We start from the raw sequence: 19,589 nt of genomic DNA, 5'->3' as shown, positions 1-19,589 counted from the left end.
TAACATTCAGGGCCCATTTTCTTGGTTCAAGTAGATTATTCATTCTCCCATTAAACCTCCATCGTTCAAAAGATACTGACTGAAAAACCACAATTACACCTGTTTCTTAAATAAAAATAATCAGAATCTATAGCTCATTTATTCTAATAGTGATTTTATATCATTTTTATCATAGTCTCAGAATCCTGGCCAAAAAAGAAAAAAAGAGATACTCATAAAAATTATCTGGGGATTTAAGTGTATACATGTTTATATTTTTACTAATAGAAAAATTAGATTGAAATAGATAGGTAGGTAGATGTAGATATGATTAACAGATCTTTTAGAATTCGACTTTAAGGAAACTCCATGCCATAAGGCTTAGCGCAAGACAACAAGGACTTCATTTTTAATACAGTCCTTTACAGTATGGCCACTGAGAAAAGATGATAGAGAAACTCAGGGGTGTTGTTTCAATTTTCGAATGAAAAACATTAAGACTTTAAACTTCTTTTGGATTATTCACAAAGAACGTTTTCAACACAGGTAGTACGACCCAGTCCATCTTATTTGATCTGAAATCCCCATCACTTTTTCAAAGTCAACAGTGTCCTTTGATTGTGTCACAAAAGAGATTTCAAGGAATCCCCTGTTCCTGCATCTTGGCCTTTTGTCCCATATCTTCTACTTCTAGAGACCCTAATTTTTTTTTTTCAATTTTATGACTTTATTTGATGTATTTGACGATCAGCGATTAGTTCTCATCCACACTGACTGTCTGTAGATTTTTGAAAGTGGTAACAGGTACATAGGTAACCAAAGTATAGAGCTTATTTGGTGAATCTTCATCCTCATTACGTTTTCTGGACAGAAGCACACGGATTCGGTATGGGACATTCCTTATTCCTTTGGCCCAGACAGCTTTGTTGAGCCTGGTATCAATGCGCACATCTGGAGTTCACATCTCCTTCATGGCAAATTTCCGAATCTATTTGAGTGCCCGAGGGGCACGCTTCTTGAAGCCCACTCCATGGATGCGCTTGTGAATGTTGATGGTGTATTCTCGGGTCACCACCTCGTTGATGGCAGAACGGCCCTTTTTCTTCTCGCCACCCTTCTTTGTGGGAGCCATTCTGCCGAGTCCAAGTTGGAAAGGAAGCGAGACCCTAAATATTTTATTCAATTTTTTTTTTCAGAAAATTTTACTTTTCTGTTTGAAATAAGGAGAGAAAAGATATTGTTAAGGGCAGAATTAGAAATATTTTGACTTACTACTCTCCAGGTGGAAATATTCAGTTTATTTCAGTCCTCACAATAAAGCCCTGTGCTAATATTTAAAAATTAATATGCTGGCTCCTGAAGTCATTTTTTCCTCCACAAAATATATAACCATTCACAGTTATTTTATTACTCAAATCATCAATGCACAAAGCATCTTGTTCTTGCACAAATGAAGGAGCAAGAACATGTGGCCAAAACTGAGAAGTAGGCAAAGTTCATCTTTGTTTCCACAAGATGTCAATTCAGCTGTCTTTTTCTGTTCTTTGGAATTCCCATCAAATATTCCTAATTATTTCCTAGTGAGCTAACATTTTCTCTACCATTAATACAGAGAAGTATACAAAATATGCCATCTTCTTTTGATTAAAATGTAGTGAAATATATTCAAAATTTTAACATTGTGTGAGCAAAGCAAGGAGTTAATCAAAGATTAGAATAAATGGATGTTTCATTTAACATTGACGAAAAGAGCAATGACGTCTAAGTGACAGCTACTGTGTTATGAACTTGATGTCCATAATAGTGAATACTTAACCATAACCATATGTGATAGGATGACTATCTGTACTTTGCAGATGAGAAAACTGTAATTCAGTGAAGGTAACTCAATTGCCCAAGATTACGCTGCTAGCAAATGGTGGAGTATGGTATAGTTTGATGGGAACCTAGTAGTGTGATGTCAAAGCCTTTTAGTCACTGTGTTACACTAGATGACCCAGAGAAAGCAAGACTGCTTGTTGTCGGTTTAGCTGCTGCATTTTCAGTTAAAAAGAGATCTCTTCAGAGTATAAAGAACTATATTAGTACTAAAGAACTAAAGTCCAAAACCAGAGAATAAATCCCCAGAGAGAGTATTTCTTGAAATGGGCTTGTTCTCCTAGGTCCAGACTATTTACATTTTTAGGAAACCAACTGAATTCCAGCCAAGATTACGGAACTACTTTTTATGATAATGGAAAATCTAGGATAATGAGAGAAGCCTAAAAAAGATTGGAGATAGACATATGCCCTTTAATTTTTAAAAAGTGGTGAATTTTTTTTTTTTTTTTTTTTTTTTTTTTTACAACCTATAGCCTAGTGAACTGGACTTTGATCATAGGCAAGATTCTCAAACACTAATAAAAACACGGTTTGTGAACAGCAAGGAGAGAAGAATCAGTAACTACCAGGATATAGCAGGGGTCAAATTCATATCAAATTCCCCTCTCTTCTGTTTTAAAACACATAAATTGTTAGGCCTAGAATATGGCGGGGGAAGTTATATTTGGAACTCAGCTAGATACTTGATAAAATATGTAATGTCTTTTCAGCCAAGATGGAGTGATAGAGGTTGTTTTGAGGGAAAAAATCATTAGATAAGTACCTCAGTGAGATAATAATTGTATGTCATTTGAAATAGAGTCCTGTGGCTTGTCAGTCATATGGCTCTCACTGGGCATTGCTGTAATAAAAATCATCTGGGTTTTCATTGAAGCAACTTATGATTTGTATATACATAACATTTATAGGTAATGCTGAGATAGTCAGAAAATTAGTTGAAGAAAACATTTTTTTCAGACTGAACTAATTAAAGGATTTCAATAAAATGAGAATAAAAAGAATAAAATTAAGGCCAGTCCACAATGTATACATATTTCAAAACAACAAATATATACATTTTGTCAAATAAAAATCTATTAAAAAGAATAAAGTTAGGTCCAAAAATAGAACTCTACAAACATAAGACTGTAGAAGTGTGGCTTAGTAGTAGGACATGTGGGAAAAAGAGCAACTCAAGGATCTTTGTTTATATTAAGCACATCATAAATAAAGAATAAGGTGGGAGGAATACAAAAATTGATAAAATAATTAAAAGAAGCATTAAAGGTAGTCAGATAACTAGAATGATCCAAATGAGAATTTTACTATTTTCTATGTAATTTCAGATTCACCTGGAATATTTGGTTTAATTCAGGGCATTATGCTTTAAGTAGCATTTACATAAATTGTTAAGTCTTAGGAAGAGGCAAAGTAGAATGATAGGAGCCAAATAAAATTATGAAAAATAAAATGATTGCTTAGTTGGGAATAAAGATGATTCACATAGGAATATACAAGCTATCTTTGTATGCTGATGAGATGTCAAGTAGAAGAATTAATGCAGAATTAGGAAGCTACGTAGACAAAGATTTGTAGTTAATATAGGCTGGAAAGAAAAATGTTGGAGTTTATTAAACTCGTGTGCATCTGACTCTGTGCTTTCCACTCTGCAGTTGTACCTCAGTCTGATCATCAGAACTCTCAAAGGAAGGAACAAGCTTGGAATTAGCATGACCTCCATCAGAAGGAGTGCTTAGGCCTAGGTCTACAACCTAGAAGACCACTCTATGGTGCTTACATATGGAGAACTTAAGTATAAGGATGGGTTAGGAATACCTAAGCATTTTTCAACTGGAGTGCTACCAGATTTGTGCAAGAAGTCTTCGTTGTACAGGACTTTGTTACACATTGCAGCATATTTAGCAGGCTTAGCTCCTGGGGCATTAAATGCTAGTAGTATCCTCCAGTCATTGTGCTTGAGCAAAACTGACAATAGTTATTTCCAAGTGTGCCCTGCTTGAGCAGTTCTCTTATGCTGAAGAACCACTATACTACTAATATTGAAAGATCTTTTCGATTCCAAATTTGATTGTAATCAGATCATCTATTGAGATGTTAAATTTGTACATTGCTATGAATGCTTCAGACTACCATGACTTTGTGTGTCTGAGTTTTGTCCTTTCTATTCCTCCCTTCCTTCAGATATTTACTGAGTAGCTGTTACGTGAAGTCACTGTCCTTGATACTGTAGACACAAGAGTGAACAAAAAAAAATGGAGAAAATAAAAGCTGTCTAATGGAATATGCATTCTAGTTGCTTGTGAGATAGTACCTCTCCCCACATTCCTATGCCACCAATGCTGAAAACTTTGCTTTGAAAGGTTAAACCTACCAAAATATTAATCTGGCTTCCTGGAAGGGAAGAGTTGAAGATGGTGCAGGTTGTTTGGTTTGAGAGAGTATGACTGGATCCCAGGACACTGAAAGTCACGGGCAGCTTTTCTAGAATGACACAGATTGAGGTATGCTTCAATTATGAATTAGTGAAAAGAACGGCAGGAATAGAAATGAGTGTATGGAGACTCTAAACTAATTTCTGGGGATCTGGAGCTGTAGGGCTCCCTTGAGTTTAGTACAGACGTAGCTAGTACTGTCCGGGAGATACCTGTTTTCAAATGGAACATGCAAGTATCAACCAAGTGAGAGAATCTAAAGCAGTTGCCTAATAACAGAAGACTGGAAGACCTGCTCACTTTCTTCAACCACATAAGCTTTCAGTTTATTTCCCCAAGAATTTGAGAAGAGACCTGTCAAATGATATTGTGCTACCCCCTAAAGGGAAGGAATAAAAATTAAGCCAAATTTTGTTTAGATTTTTTTGAATGGTGCTATCGTGTCAGATCATCTGAATGATACTATCGTTTTTTTAAAAAAAAATTATTATACTTTAAGTTCTAGGGTACATGTGCACAACGTGTAGGTTTGTTACATATGCCATGTTGGTGTGCTGCACCCCTTAACTCGTCATTTACATTAGGTATATCTCCTAATGCTATCCCTACCCACTTCCCCTACCCCACGATAGGCCCCGGGGTGTGATGTTCCACTTCCTGTGTCCAAGTGTTCTCACTATTCAATTCAGTGTTCTTATTGTTCAATTCCCACCTATGAGTGAGAACATGCGGTGTTTGGTTTTCTGTTCTTGCGATAGAGTTTGCTGAGAATGATGGTTTTCAGCTGAAGAACATTGATGCAAAAATCCTTAATAAAATACTGGCAAACCGAATCCAGAAGCACATCAAAAAGCTTATCCATCATCCACCAAAAAGGCTTCATCCCTGGGATGCAAGGCTGGTTTAACATACACAAATCAATAAATGTAATTCAGCACATAAACAGAACCAAAGACAAAAACCACATGATTATCTCAATAGATGCAGAAAAGGCCTTTGACAAAATTCAACAGCCCTTCATGCTAAAAACTCTCAATAAATTCGGTATTGATGGAACGTACCTCAAAATAATAAGGGCTATTTATGACAAACCCACAGCCAATATCATACTGAATGGGCAAAAACTGGAAAAATTCCCTTTGAAAACTGGCACAAGACAGGGATGCCCTCTCTCACCACTCCTATTCAACATAGTGTTGGAAGTTCTGGCTAGGGCAATTAGGCAAGAGAAAGAAATCAAGGGTATTCAGTTAGGAAAAGAAGAAGTCAAATTGTCCCTGTTTGCAGATGACATGATTGTATATTTAGAAAACCCCATTGTCTCAGCCCAAAATCTCCTTAAGCTGATAAGCAACTTCAGCAGAGTCTCAGGATACAAAATCAATGTGCAACAATCACAAGCATTCTTATACACCAGTAACAGACAAACAGAGAGCCAAATCATGAGTGAACTCCCATTCACAATTGCTTCCAAGAGAATAAAATACCTAGGAATTCAACTGACAAGGGATGTGAAGGACCTCTTTAAGGAGAACTACAAACTACTACTCAGTGAAATAAAAGGGGACACAAACAAATGGAAGAACATACCATGCTCATGGATAGGAAGAATCAATATCGTGAAAATGGTCATACTGTCCAAGGTAATTTATAGATTCAATGCCATCCCCATTAAGCTACCAATGACTTTCTTCACATAATTGGAAAAAACTACTTTAAAGTTCATATAGAACCAAAAAAAGAGCCCACATTGCAAAGGTAATCCTAAGTCAAAAGAACAAAGCTGGAGGCATCATGCAACCTGACTTCAAACTATACTACAAGGCTACAGTAACCAAAACAGCATGGTGCTGGTACCAAAACAGAGATATAGACCAATGGAACAGAACAGAGTCCTCAGAAATAATACCACACATCAACAACCATCTGTTCTTTGACAAACCTGACAAAAACAAGAAATAGGGAAAGGATTCCCTATTTAGTAAGTGATGCTAGGAAAACTGGCTAGCCAGAAGCAGAAAGCTGAAACTGGATCCCTTCCTTACACCTTATATGAAAATCAATTCAAGATGGATTAGAGAATTAAATGTTAGACCTAATACCATAAAAACCCTAGAAGAAAACCTAGGCAATACCATTCAGGAAATAGGCATGGGCAAAGACTTCATGTCTAAAACACCAAAAGCAATGGCAACAAAAGCCATAATTAACAAATGGGATCCCATTAAACTAAAGAGCTTCTACACAGCAAAAGAAACTACCATCAGAGTGAACAGGCAACCTGCAGAATGGGAGAAAATTTTTGCAATCTACTCATCTGACAAAGGGCTAATATCTAGAATCTACAAAGAACTCAAACAAATTTACAAGCAAAAAACAAACAACCCCATCAAAAAGTGGGCAAAGGATATGAACAGACACTTCTCAAAAGAAGACATTTATGCAGCCAACAGACACGTGAAAAAATGCTCATCATCACTGGCCATCAGAGAAATGGAAATCAAAACCACAATGAGATACCATCTCACACCAGTTAGAATGGCAATCATTAAAAAGTCAGGAAACAACAGGTGCTGGAGAGGATGTGGAGAAATAGGAACACTTTTACACTGCTGGTGGGACTGTAAACTAGTTCAACCATTGTGGAAGACAGTGTGGTGATTCCTCAGGGATCTAGAACTAGAAATACCATTTGAACTGGCCATCCCTTTACTGGGTATATACCCAAAGGGTATTGACTATCATTTTAACAGCTAACTTTAAGTATGTTTTGCTTCTTATTACATGAATTTTATGTTTAAGGTAGAACAATTTGAAGAGATATGTGGTAAATAAAAGAATATTATCTTTGCCTTTAAATCTTGTAATTATTCAAAATGAACCTAAACAGTTAACTTTTTAAAATCAATTTGGGTGCCTGGGGTGGAGCTGATGAGGGCATTGAAAGAGTGAATGACTTGCAAAATGCCTCTATTTTCTCACAGAAAGTATGTATTTGTGGGGGAGGTGAGTGAAGATTGATTCTTTATAATGTTATCTTCCTTAAAGATTATAAATAAAAATGCAAATATCTATGTATTTAAGATAGTTCCTATGTCAGTAAGAAAAACTATATATATGTAGTTATATATATATATATATGCAGAAATAGTCACAACAGAAATTCTGACTTAAATAATTACTATGATTAAACACTAAATTTAGCTCTGCATTCTCTGAAATTGAAGGTAGGAAGACGAACCGTAGATGCCAGTTCAACAAAGAAATTTTTTTGTTCTTCCTTGGCATTATGTAAGTGTTGAGTGAGTAATTGTGTCAACAAGAGAGGGATATATATATGTATATAAATTGGTAAATGATAAATATATATATTTGATGCATACTATATATATTTGATATATATATCAAATATAAGTTTAATATATGGACAAATCTTATATGGAGCTTCCTAATTCAATCTTTAATCAAATTATCCTACATAAAATGATAGATAGTATAATATTTAGATGTTATTTTTATGTGGTATCTTTCTCTTAAAAATCCTATATTGATTCTGTTATTGATTTAATCTTCTCAGATAAGAACTTGAAAATTTTACCTGTACTGGATTGCCACATCTAGCCATATGCATCTTTTTTACTCTTCAACCTGATCTCTATGCTTCAGTGGATATGTCTGAATTTTTAAAATTATATTAAATAATACTCAATATTTAATATCACCATTAAATATCTTATAAATAGCTAATAGTCAATTATTTTTTCTTTTATCTCTAAAAATAGATTTATATTTGTTTCTTCCTCTGCCATGTTTATTTTCAAATTTTCACATACTTCTTTTAAATCTATTATTCCTCCTTCATAACTAGGTTCAAAACTTCCTCTTCATGTAACCTTTCTTGATGTGCCACACATCATTTACCTTTATAACATTTTAGCTCTTGTGTACTTGTTCTATGATTTTGCATGTTTGATAAAAAGTAAATTTCTAAAAATGAAAGTCATATATGACATCTCTTTTGAACCTTATTTCCCATTCCCCCTCTTTCCTGAAGACATCCAATAAATGTCTGTTGATTAAAATTTATATCAAGCAACTTTAACATGCACTAGAATAGTAGAACCCACATTTTTACTTCATGAGATTCTCCATTAGGAATGCTAAACTTGCTTCCCCATATAATTAAATACTTTGCTTTTCAAAGAGGCAGAGAAATAATTGCAGGTAAGTAGAAAAAATGTTACTAACACTAAGACAAAATTAGTTTCAGAGTAGTCCTCTATCCAGTCAGGCAACAATATGCCTTGGCATGAAGGTTTAAAAAAAGCGTATGAACTAAGTGTATTGAACGATAATCCATAAACTAAATTTCTAAAGTTATCACTTTTTAAGTTAATTTTATTTCTATAATTTATTCAATACTTAATAGTTATTAAATTATAACTTGTATTCAAGAGTATTTTGTCACTCTAATGATTTGCAACCCTGATCTCAAGTGTATCATTTTTAAGACATAAGAAATACATAATACTTTTGGTATGCACTTTGTTTATTTGTAAAGGATTGGGTATCAACCTAATTCCTTGTTTAATGTTATTGGGACAGAAGAGAATTACAGTGCTTGATATCAAGAGTGCATAATTTTTTTGAGAAGCAAGATTTTCATAAAGTCATTTCATAGAAAACAAATAGAACATATTGATAAATATGATATAAGGGAAGTTTTAGCGAAGTTTAAGATGTGTGATATAAAGCCATTGCAAAGGGAGTTAGCTACAATTATAGATAGAAGTGAGGTGTCGTAACAATGACAACACTGTACATAAGGCTCTGTTTTGTTAAGTGTTGGAAAAGCAGATGAAAGTGGGTATGTTAGAAGTAGGATAATTCCACGAGCAAAGTACAAGGATCTGAGTGATTGTGGTTATCTGGGAAAGAGCAAGGAGTCTGGACTAGCTGCTGGAGTAGTGGTTTACCAAGGTAGGTCAGACCACAGGGTCTGTATATGAGGTAGGGAATCACTGCTGTGGTTCATGAGCTTCACAGGGTACAACATGATGTAAATGAAAATGTTAAACATGCCCATTGCCTGTGGAATCAACAGATACTTTACACAGATATTTACAAAAACTGCCATCAAAGCTTTAGCTGGATATGTATGTAGCAAAAGGAGCAGCCATAAAGACACACATGGTTCAGAGTCAAATATTTTTCTTTTTCCCAAGAGATCTGAAGGGGGAAGGGAAGTTAAGGTGAGAGTGATCATGGGAAAGTAACTGTTCTTGCTATAATGATGTAAAATACTAATGTAAATTGTTTAAGAGATAGCTTTAAACATAATGGAACAATTAAGATAAGGTTTCTGTTTCTTACTGAAAGTTTCCATGCTGTGTTTAAGAATTGGGTTTTTCCCTAGTGAGGTATGTGTTTATGCGTATGCATGTATTTGTGGGTGTGCAAATAGAGATGAAAAATGGAGAGTAATTTTGGAAACTGAGCTATGTACTAAGAAAGATGATGAAAGTTATTTATCTCAGTGTCATGCTGGAGCCGACTCCTATTAGCTGGCCAAAAAGCCCATTGCGCACATCTTTTCCCAATTCTGTGTTTAGTGATAGCATGTCAGTAGAATAAAATTGGTCATGGTGAGAGTACTTACACCAACCCTTACAAATCTGGGTTTATTTGGAAACCTATTTGTTAAACATTTACTATTATAACACTGTTTAATGGCCACTTTTCACTTGGACTGGGCTGAGAAAGGTCATATTTAGTAGATAAATGTAAAACCATTCACTTGAATATTGTAATACTGTCATTTTCCTTAACATTCTGTAATATCTAACACCACTGCACAATTGAGAGGCTGTTCTGTGGCTAGAAATGGGGAAAAGAGCAATGAAGGGACATGAAGCTCTTGGTAACCAATAGTAAGAGACTAAAGGAAACTGTTCATGTATCATATTCATTCTGGTGTATTATCTGGATGTTTCAATGCTGGCATAGCTAAATAAACCCTAAGGCAAGCTGCAGAGAGTCCTTTACTCCTATGCCTCGTCTCCTGCCAGCTTTCAGTGTCTGCTGTTTCAGGGTACAGAAAGAAAAAGACACATATGAAAAAGAAATATAACATTTTTCTGCTCCTTGGAGTTCTTGGTCATGAAAACCAAGACAGTCATTATTGCTCCACCGTGCATTTCTGGCTCTTCACCACAGCATTTCGTGTTGGGATTGTATTTACCTGTCCCCATGTGATTAGGGGTAAGCAAAGCACCCCTCATGTGACTACTTCTGGCCAATGAGTTGTGAACATAACGGCATGTTTTATTTCTATATTCGTGCATGTAATTTTTAGGATGAGACTCTCCAGAGATTCCTTCTCATCTGACAATGTTCAAGATGGCGGATGCTGTATTTCCCTGGATCCCTGAGATGCTATGATGTGTGGGTCCCTCTGCTGGGCTGCAGTGGACATGAATATGAGTAAGAAGTGAAACATAATGTTACTAATATTTCATGATACTTTATTACTGCCCCATAATCTATCTCATTTAGACTGATGCTATTATCTGGATGTTTACTGCATATAAGATACCTAGTTCAAATACTGCACTCTAGTCCTGGTTAAGGGAAAAATGCTCAGTCCATGACAAAAAAAAAAAAAAAAAATTAGCAAAGATAACCTTGTGATAGATATAATTATGTCTCCTGCTTCCTAATGTATGAAACTTTAAACTTTTCATTCATAGAAACTTGATATTCTATTGTGAAAAATCTCTCTAGTACTTATAAAATTTAAAAAGTTCCAATATTTTGTACAGATAAAATGTAATAGATCATTTGACCATAGAAAGTTAAATATACAGAAATAGCTTTAAGATAAATAACTGAAACAAATAGAGTATCACCGCCCCCTCCCCTTCCTCCCCCCTCTCCCCAATCTACCCCTCACCAAGTAAAACTATAGAATGTAATTTTGGTTTCAATTTCACTACTCATGCTCTGTCCATTCCATTTCATATAGGTAAATATGAAATAATACAAAATAAGTGGAAATTTGTGGGGAAATTAACAACTACGCTCAAAAGAAAAAAATGAAGAGATATCATTATTCACTATAATGAATGTAAAATCATAATATATTTATTAATTGTATGAGAACATTTATTTCCTGGGTTGCTTTGGTAATAAATTATTACAGGCACCGAATTGGAAGTAACTTGATAAAATTCTAGACTTTAAGAAATATATAACCTCAGCAGTTAACTGATAATTTTAATTATATATAAAAATATTTGGACTTGGCAAATTTTCTAAAGGTCAGAATATTCAGTTTTGTGCATTGCGCTGGAGACACAAAGAAACAAGACTGATCTGATTGCATTTAACAGATATAGGGGCATAGAAGTTTATGCAAGCATAATGCATTTTTTTAAAAGTGAATTCCTTTTCAAGAGCTTTATAAAAATATAAACCTGTTCAGTTGTCTTTAAATTATGCAGTTTATAGCTGATATCTGAGATAGCACATAAAAAGTTGTTTCATCAGCCTCAAATATCATAGTGTAAAAATCACAGGTTAATACGGGTTACTAACAGATCCTTTAGAGTAAGAAAGGCATACAGAATATATATACAAAGGAAAAGGAATTTAAGGACTCATAGCTATGACTCTCACAACTGAGAAAAATTTAATGAAAAGAGGTAAGTCTTATAATAACACCTCTTGTTTCTGTTAGGCAACTGACTTCAGGGAGTTCCCAGAATTTGACAGAATTTTTAGTCAAAAAATCTATGAGTGATATAAATGGCATTTACTTTGTCTTGTAAAAAAAATCAATGTCTTTGGTAAAACTGCATATGTTACATGTGTATGTATAAATAAAAGAATATTGTGGTTAAAAAAATAGCAAATGTATATAGTATAAGAAATATAAGCTTTCCTTCAATTACACAGTCCCACAGCTACTAAGGCAGTAATTTCTGTTAGCAGTTTGGTATGGAACTTTTCCTACTATTATTGTGCCTTTAAAAACACATATGAAGACATATGCTTTTTGTTTTTATACGTGTTTAGTACATATTTTATACATTTTAAACAAACTACATATTTTACATATTTTCTGCAACACATTTTAACCTATTTTGAAATAACTGTAGAGTCTGGAAGTTGCAAACAACTTGCTTTTAAACTTAATGTGATTGGACATTTTTTCATAAAAAATATGTAAGATTCCATCATATCCTTGTAACAGCTGAAGACTGGTTAGTATTCATAAAATGAAGTCATAGTATGAATTGGCTGCAATTTATTCAAACTATTCCTTTTTGGTGCTTAGATTGTTTTCAATTTGTCACATAAGAAAGATCTGAGAAACAGCATTTCAGGTAGAACGAACCATAAATGCAACACATTTGAGTATCTTGAGCTGGGGAAGTGTGTAGAGCCCTCTAGGAACTGACAGAAGGCCAGTGGGGCTGCAGAATAAAATGTGATGAACAGAGGGGTGTAAGAGGAGGTGGAGACAGAACACTGAAGCCCTTGGAGGTGGTGGGAACCCATTTAGGCATTATTCTAAAGGCAATGAGGGCCGATAAACAAGTCTTAAGCACATGATGAACGCAATCTCCTACAAATTTGTTAAAACATAGATACGGTTCAAGTATGGAGAGTGGACCTGGGGACAGGCAAAAGTTGAAAAAGGAAAAGGAATTAAGCTCTTCTTATTGTCTAAGCAATAGAAAAAGGCTTGGACTCACGTGGTCAAGTGGTGCCAAGAAAGACATGAATAGATTGCACATTTATTTTTTGAAGGCATAGCTGGCATAGGTAGATGAAATATGAAGGGCTAGGGAAAGAGGTCGAGAATTAATCTTAAACTTCTAACCTTCATAATGGATGGTGATGGTGCCATTTATTTGAAATATAGAAACATTGGGAATTATTAGATTGTGTAGAGTGTGAATGGAATGGATGGGTTTTGTTTTTAACATGCAAATTTGGAAATTCATCTGAAACATTCAAATAGGAAAGTTGGACATATAAATATAGAGCTCAGAAAAAAAGTCTGAGTGAGAAATATAAATCTGTGAGTCACCATAATATGAGACTTTGGAAGTCACAGAAATGAATGAGATCACTAGGCAGAGGTAGAGCAAGAAAAGAAAAGGCAGTCCAGGACTGAGCTTAGAAGAACTTTAACATGAATAGTTATGAAGATAAGAATATAGCAAAGGAAAATGCAAATAAATAAAGTGGTAATAAGTAAAGAAGAGCATGCTGTTCCTGAAGCAGAGAGACGAAAGTGTTTCAAGGATAAAATGGTCATCTGAGTCATTGTTGAAAACCCAGTAAGGGAATGTCAGAAAAACATCCATCATATTTGTCCACAAGTAGGCAATTGATTAACAAAGATTTTAGTTGAGATATGGTTTGGAAGTCAATTTTGAAGTAGGTCGACATAAATTGGGAAACAAAGGAGTAGAAACTGTGTGTGTGTAGTATGTATACTTTATGTGTGTTTAAAATTATATATACACACAAATATATAGTATAATTACATATAATTATATATACTTTATATATAATTATATAGTGTATATAATTTATCCAATCCCATTTCTAGATTTTTTCTTAAATTATATATGCACAATATATTATTCAATATATTATGTATAGTATATCTACAATATATAATAAAATGTTATAAATACATTACATATTATGTTATATATAATATACTATAGTATTATATATTATACATACTATATATTAGTTATATATGTATATATTATATATTATGCATACACATACTATATACTATAAATGCATATATTAATACATATTTATGTATTATTTGTATTTATAAATATTAATATGTAAATATAAGTAGTACAATATAAATACATATACTATATAATATACACTATAGAATATGGTATATAGTGTAATATACTATATCATGTATAGTATATTATATAGTATATAATTAATCCCATTTCTAGATTTGCTTTAAAATTATACATATACACAACATGCTAGATATTATATATTTATGCTATATATTATATATAGTGAGTGAGAAATATAAATCTGTGAGTCACCATAATATAAACAAGACTTTGGAAGTCATAGAAATGAATGAGATCACTTGGCAGAGGTAGAGTAAGAAAAGAAAAGGCAGCTCAGGACTGAGCTTAGAAGAACTTTATATAATATAGAAGAACTATATATAATATATAGTATAAATATATAAACATATAAATTTATATATTTTTCCAATGATTTATATAATATATAATTATACATATATTATACATTATACATTTATATATTATATAGTACATATTATATAAATTATGTTAGCTATATAAATTATTAGAAAGGAGAATTAGTAGAAAGGAAAAGATATACATCATTTTAAGACACTTGCATAACATACACTCCATTATATATATACACACACACCATATATATAGAGTATAATTTTAAAGAAAATCTAGAAATGGGATTAGATTGTACCTGGCAGGGTGGAAAAGGCATAGGAGGATGTTTTTTAAACCAGGAAATGTATTACAGCATGCGTTTATGATGATAGGAATGATACAGTGAGGAGGGGTAGAGATTGATGTTGGAGGAAAGAATGAGGCTATCTGGGGAAGTAAAGTCTTTTAGTAGGTAAGAAGGAATTATATTAAACAGGATGCCCATATATTCTACTTTCCCTTGAATAGTCTCAGTTTCCACATACTGAATTGTTATTATTAATAACCTCTCCCCTACTCTCACATATACCTGGAGAGATCAGTTTCTCTAGTATAGAAGAGGGAAAAGGGAGAAAATGGGTGCAGAAGCAGGTAAGAACATGGTTTTCATGGTGGGAAGATGAGAATGTCTCAATCATAAGACATATAACAAAAGCTGAAATTAAAATTCAACAACTAAGACCTTCTCTTCACAACATCCCACCCTATGGAATCCCACAGACTCTATGGGTTCGGTTTGAAAACCAGTGTAAGCATGGAAAACATAGTCTACTAAATTCAATGGTTATGGTGATCAGAGGAAAATGATCATCGTCTGTATTCTCTGGCCGTGATGAAGCTTCAGCACAGAGTGGCAGGAAAAGCCAAATGCTTCTAGGAAAATAAGTACCCCAAGGATTCTGTTGTATTGTAGTCTCCCAGGAGTGAAGTGCTGATCAAATCTCTACCCCGGAGTATGAATAAGTTTTACCAGCATATGAATTCACAGTAGTTCTTACTATTAAGTCATCATATGTCCTTGAATCTACCATTAGGACATATATTTAAACCCATTTGAGCTCTTTTAATATGTCTCTATTGAGGTATAGACAGCATAGAAGGTACTTGTATTTATTTCACCCTCTTGGCAAGAATTCCTTGCATATGTTATAGAAATACAATTTTCTTAATAGATGCTGCTTTAATTTTTGTAATATGAAGTGACACAGTACACTGAGTAAAGCCTTTTTCACCTCATTACAAATAATGCGATTTTTGAGATATACTATTGGGCCACTCCATAGGAAATGCTATCTACAAAACATTCTCTCAACACTTGAAATATAATCCAAAAGATCTCCAAATTGCAATGTTGAATATGGGGTACAACTCTTTGTTATAAACAGCATTGTCTTTTTTAGGCTGTTACTTCCATCTGTGAAAAGCAAATCTCTAAAACGTAACTAGGGACTTAGAAAAGTAGAATTTCAAAATTGCCAAAAGTCTCCTGGTTGCCTTAAGGTGGAAAGGAAAAGGAAGATATAACAAATTATGACACCGGATAACATATGTTCCAGTTGTCTATTGCTGTGTAACAAAACCACCACAGAACATAGTGAATTAAAGTGATAATACACTATTATCTCTCATTGTTCTGAGGGTTGACTCAGGTGGTTCTCACTTTTGGTTTCTGATGCAGTAGCTGCCAGATAGCAGCCAGGTCTGGAGCTGACTGAGAGCTTAACTGAGCAGCCAGTCCGGGATAGCTAATTCACCTAGTGTACCAGTTATCAATGTATTGACTAAGCTCCAAATTCTCCCTTTTTGCCTGCTTTGTGAAATGCATTTAGGTTTTTTAAGTGTTTTTCCTGTTTGCCAGATGCCATTGGAGTTTGGTCAACAGAAGTCATTGGAGAGCTATTACAAGAGAAAAGGGTTTTGCTTTCTAGTTCCAGTGTTGCTCACTCAGTAGTTTTCTACATTATTGCAGCTTCTCCAGCACCTGATTCCTGCAGTGCATGCTGATCTGCAGTACCCACCGGCAGCAGCTTGCCCAGCACACTTCTTGGGGAACTTTGTAGTCGAGCACCTCCGATGAGACATCTCCTTGTGAACAGCTTTCCCTGAATCCCTAGTATCAGATTTCTGACAATTTACATAAATTTTCTGTCATTCAGTAGCTATGCTTTATTGAACAAGGATTGGATCTCAGCCCAGACCAGCTTCAGGGGGCAGGAGGTCTTGCGGGGCGGGGGCGGGGGTTGGGGAGGGCGGTTCTTGAGGGGGTGGTGGAAGCGGAGCGCCAGCTCTAGTTTTGATACTCTATCTCAATACCAGTTGTAATGATTGTTCTAGATTATACTATATAATATGTGCTATCGTATTTTATATTGTATTTGCTATTCCTATATCTTTATATTGTTTCATACTAGCCAATTCCTTACTATTTCAATCCTGTGAAACTTTCCAGGTTCAAATAATTGAAGGGTTTCTCTTTCCTGATTGAACTCATCCTGATACACATGTCCAGAAATTGATGCTGGCTTTCACCAGGGGGCTAAACTAGGGCCAAAAGGAGAACCAGTACATGGTCTATCCATGTGGTTGGAGCTTTCCATGGCATGGCGGCTGGGCTCTAAGGGAGCCAGGTGGGATACTCAAGGCTTCTTATGACCTAGTTTGAGAAATCCAAGAACATCACTTCAGTATCCAGTTGGTCCAATAAATCACTCAGGGTACACAGTTTCAAAAGGAGAGAGGTAGCAAAGAATTTGACATCAGATTAATTGCAGCTACCATAACATACAAGATTATGTATGGTAGATATTTGTATATAAAGACATCAATTTAATAAAATTGTTCATTCATCATTCTTCTTTCATTCATTTCTCCCCTGATTTATTCTTTCAATAAACATTACCAAGTATCTTCTCTGTGCCACATCTGTGGAAATTCTCCCTGAAATATGAAAGTGTTACAAGACCCAGTTTACTTCCAGTGAGCTCTCTACATTGTTGGGAAGTAAAATTCCTGCATATTTAGAGATAAATACAAAGTGTACCCCAAAGAGTTAAATTGAACATAATAAATTGCCAAAATGCATAATATTGCAGTGAAGCCAAGAGCAAATCCCAGAGGTCCTGATTTGCAGCCCAGTCTTTGATTTACCGAAAACAAATAAAATACAGTATCTAATTGAAAATAAAAGGTCTGGTTGTAGAAATAGTTTAGAATAGGCATCCATCATTTTGCATGTCACAACTATGTCAAGAAGTCCCAAGAGAAATTATTTCTGTGAAAACATTGATTTTCTTTTCTTTGTTAAAAATTGTGTTACTATCTCCATCAAAAACTAAGAAAAATGTGATTAGAAGTTTCTCTTGTATATAACTGGCATCCCAACCATGTCCATTTTAATAACTTTATCATCTTCAACTCAAGACCCTGAAGAAACTAAGATTACTACAGCGGTTGTCAGCAGTTTTGGAAATGCAGGAGAAACAAACTGCGTTGCATACCTAAAGACAGAATGCCAGGCAACAAGAAGTATATTTTTAGTAACAAAACTAGAACTGAAACTGACAAAAAAGGCTATTTTGCTTTGCAAAAGCCATTATTTTCTTTATATCTGTTCTAGAGCGTAATTAAATTCTTAGCAGCATTAGAGTTCTCACATCATTGATAAAAAGACTTGGGAAAAGTCCTATCACGTGATCTACTTCTAAGTGAGCAGATGAAAGTAAACTGTAAAATGAGAGTCTCACCTGATACTCCTGCTAGAAATGAGACTTCTCTGAATGAAGATCAGGAAATCATCTTCTAAGGAAGCAACCTGAATTCCACTCAGGGAATTTGCTCAAGGAAACTGTTGTAAGGAAGGTGAATTAGCATTTAAAGAAGCCCTTTTGAGTCAGAGTGCAGAATGTCACTAAGGAATTATTAAATTCTTCTGCTGTGAACCTTGATTATGAAGAAAAGAGTTTTCTGATAAAATAGGGTAACATATTGAGCTCCCCCAACGCATCCCGAAACATTGGCTAACATCACATCGCTATAAATGTCAGTGTTCTTTCCTTCTCTCTCTTTTCATCTCTAAGCACTCTCTACCTTTTGAATGTCTTAAAATATCAAATTCATTTTGAATCATTACAATACTCATTTATTATGTATTTCCCTTTATCATTAAGGATGGCACTATTTTCAGAAATAAAGCCTGAATGTTGGCTTCAAATAAGCATTCATTCAAATTCTAATTAAATTACTTTGCTGAAACCTATTTGAAACAATTAGTTATTGGAGCCAGTAGTAATCAGAGATTACATACACCGAATATTTGTGCAGTCCAGAATTTTGAATAGGTTATACATAAAAATGTAATAAAGATGCTACTTAGGAGGTATTTAAAAAAATGAATTTTTCCACTTTAAACTGGCATTTATTGTGAATGTAACTTCAAATGTGTCCAAATCTCGTGTGTGTGTATGTGTGTGTGTGTGTGTGTGTTGACCATAAGTGGAAAAGGTGTGAATGGGAAGGAAAAAATGGGTAAGTAGACTATGTGATATACTTTTGGGAGCATGGTATATTGAAAGAATGTGATGGTGGTATAATGGCACTTGTCAAGAGAAAGTCCCCGAAGCAAAAAAATGTCCCCATGCTCCCATCACAATTTTAACCAGGCATCTCATTCCATTTTTTTTTAGAGTCATTCAAGTTCCATATCATGATGGTTGCAGAAGTGAATTAATGATTCATTTTTATTTTAATGTTGATGTTGAAGAAGCTTATCAGTTCCTTCCTTCATTCTTTGGGTTCTCCAATTTTTGTCTAGCCCTATTTTCTTAGCTATATTAGTTAATACAATATAGGCCAAACTGGCTGTTTAAATACTGAGAACATTAGAAATCCTTTTTAAAATATGATTTTAAATGTGCAAATCTTTCTGGCAAGAATGAGTGTTTGAGCTAGATAACTGAAGAACAGAGGAATACTGATAAAAAATTAAGAGGACATTTTCAGGAAGGTCATTAAATATGAGTGAAGATGCAAACCA

At 34.4% G+C, this 19,589-nt stretch overlaps 1 pseudogene across 1 annotated transcript; it reads right to left on the bottom strand.

Moving 5' to 3' along the window:
* Positions 1 to 682: 682 nt before the first annotated feature.
* LOC112636203 lies at positions 683 to 1,135 on the bottom strand (annotated as a pseudogene). Its single transcript, XR_003122142.1, has one exon. The product of XR_003122142.1 is annotated as a 60S ribosomal protein L31 pseudogene (transcript).
* Between the last annotated feature and the right edge of the window lie 18,454 nt (positions 1,136 to 19,589).

The sequence above is a fragment of the Theropithecus gelada genome, chromosome 12 (genome assembly GCF_003255815.1).
Source record: "Theropithecus gelada isolate Dixy chromosome 12, Tgel_1.0, whole genome shotgun sequence".
Taxonomy (NCBI): domain Eukaryota; kingdom Metazoa; phylum Chordata; class Mammalia; order Primates; family Cercopithecidae; genus Theropithecus; species Theropithecus gelada.
The sequence above is the reverse complement of the archived record's forward strand: the minus strand, read 5'-3'. Positions and strand labels throughout refer to the sequence as shown.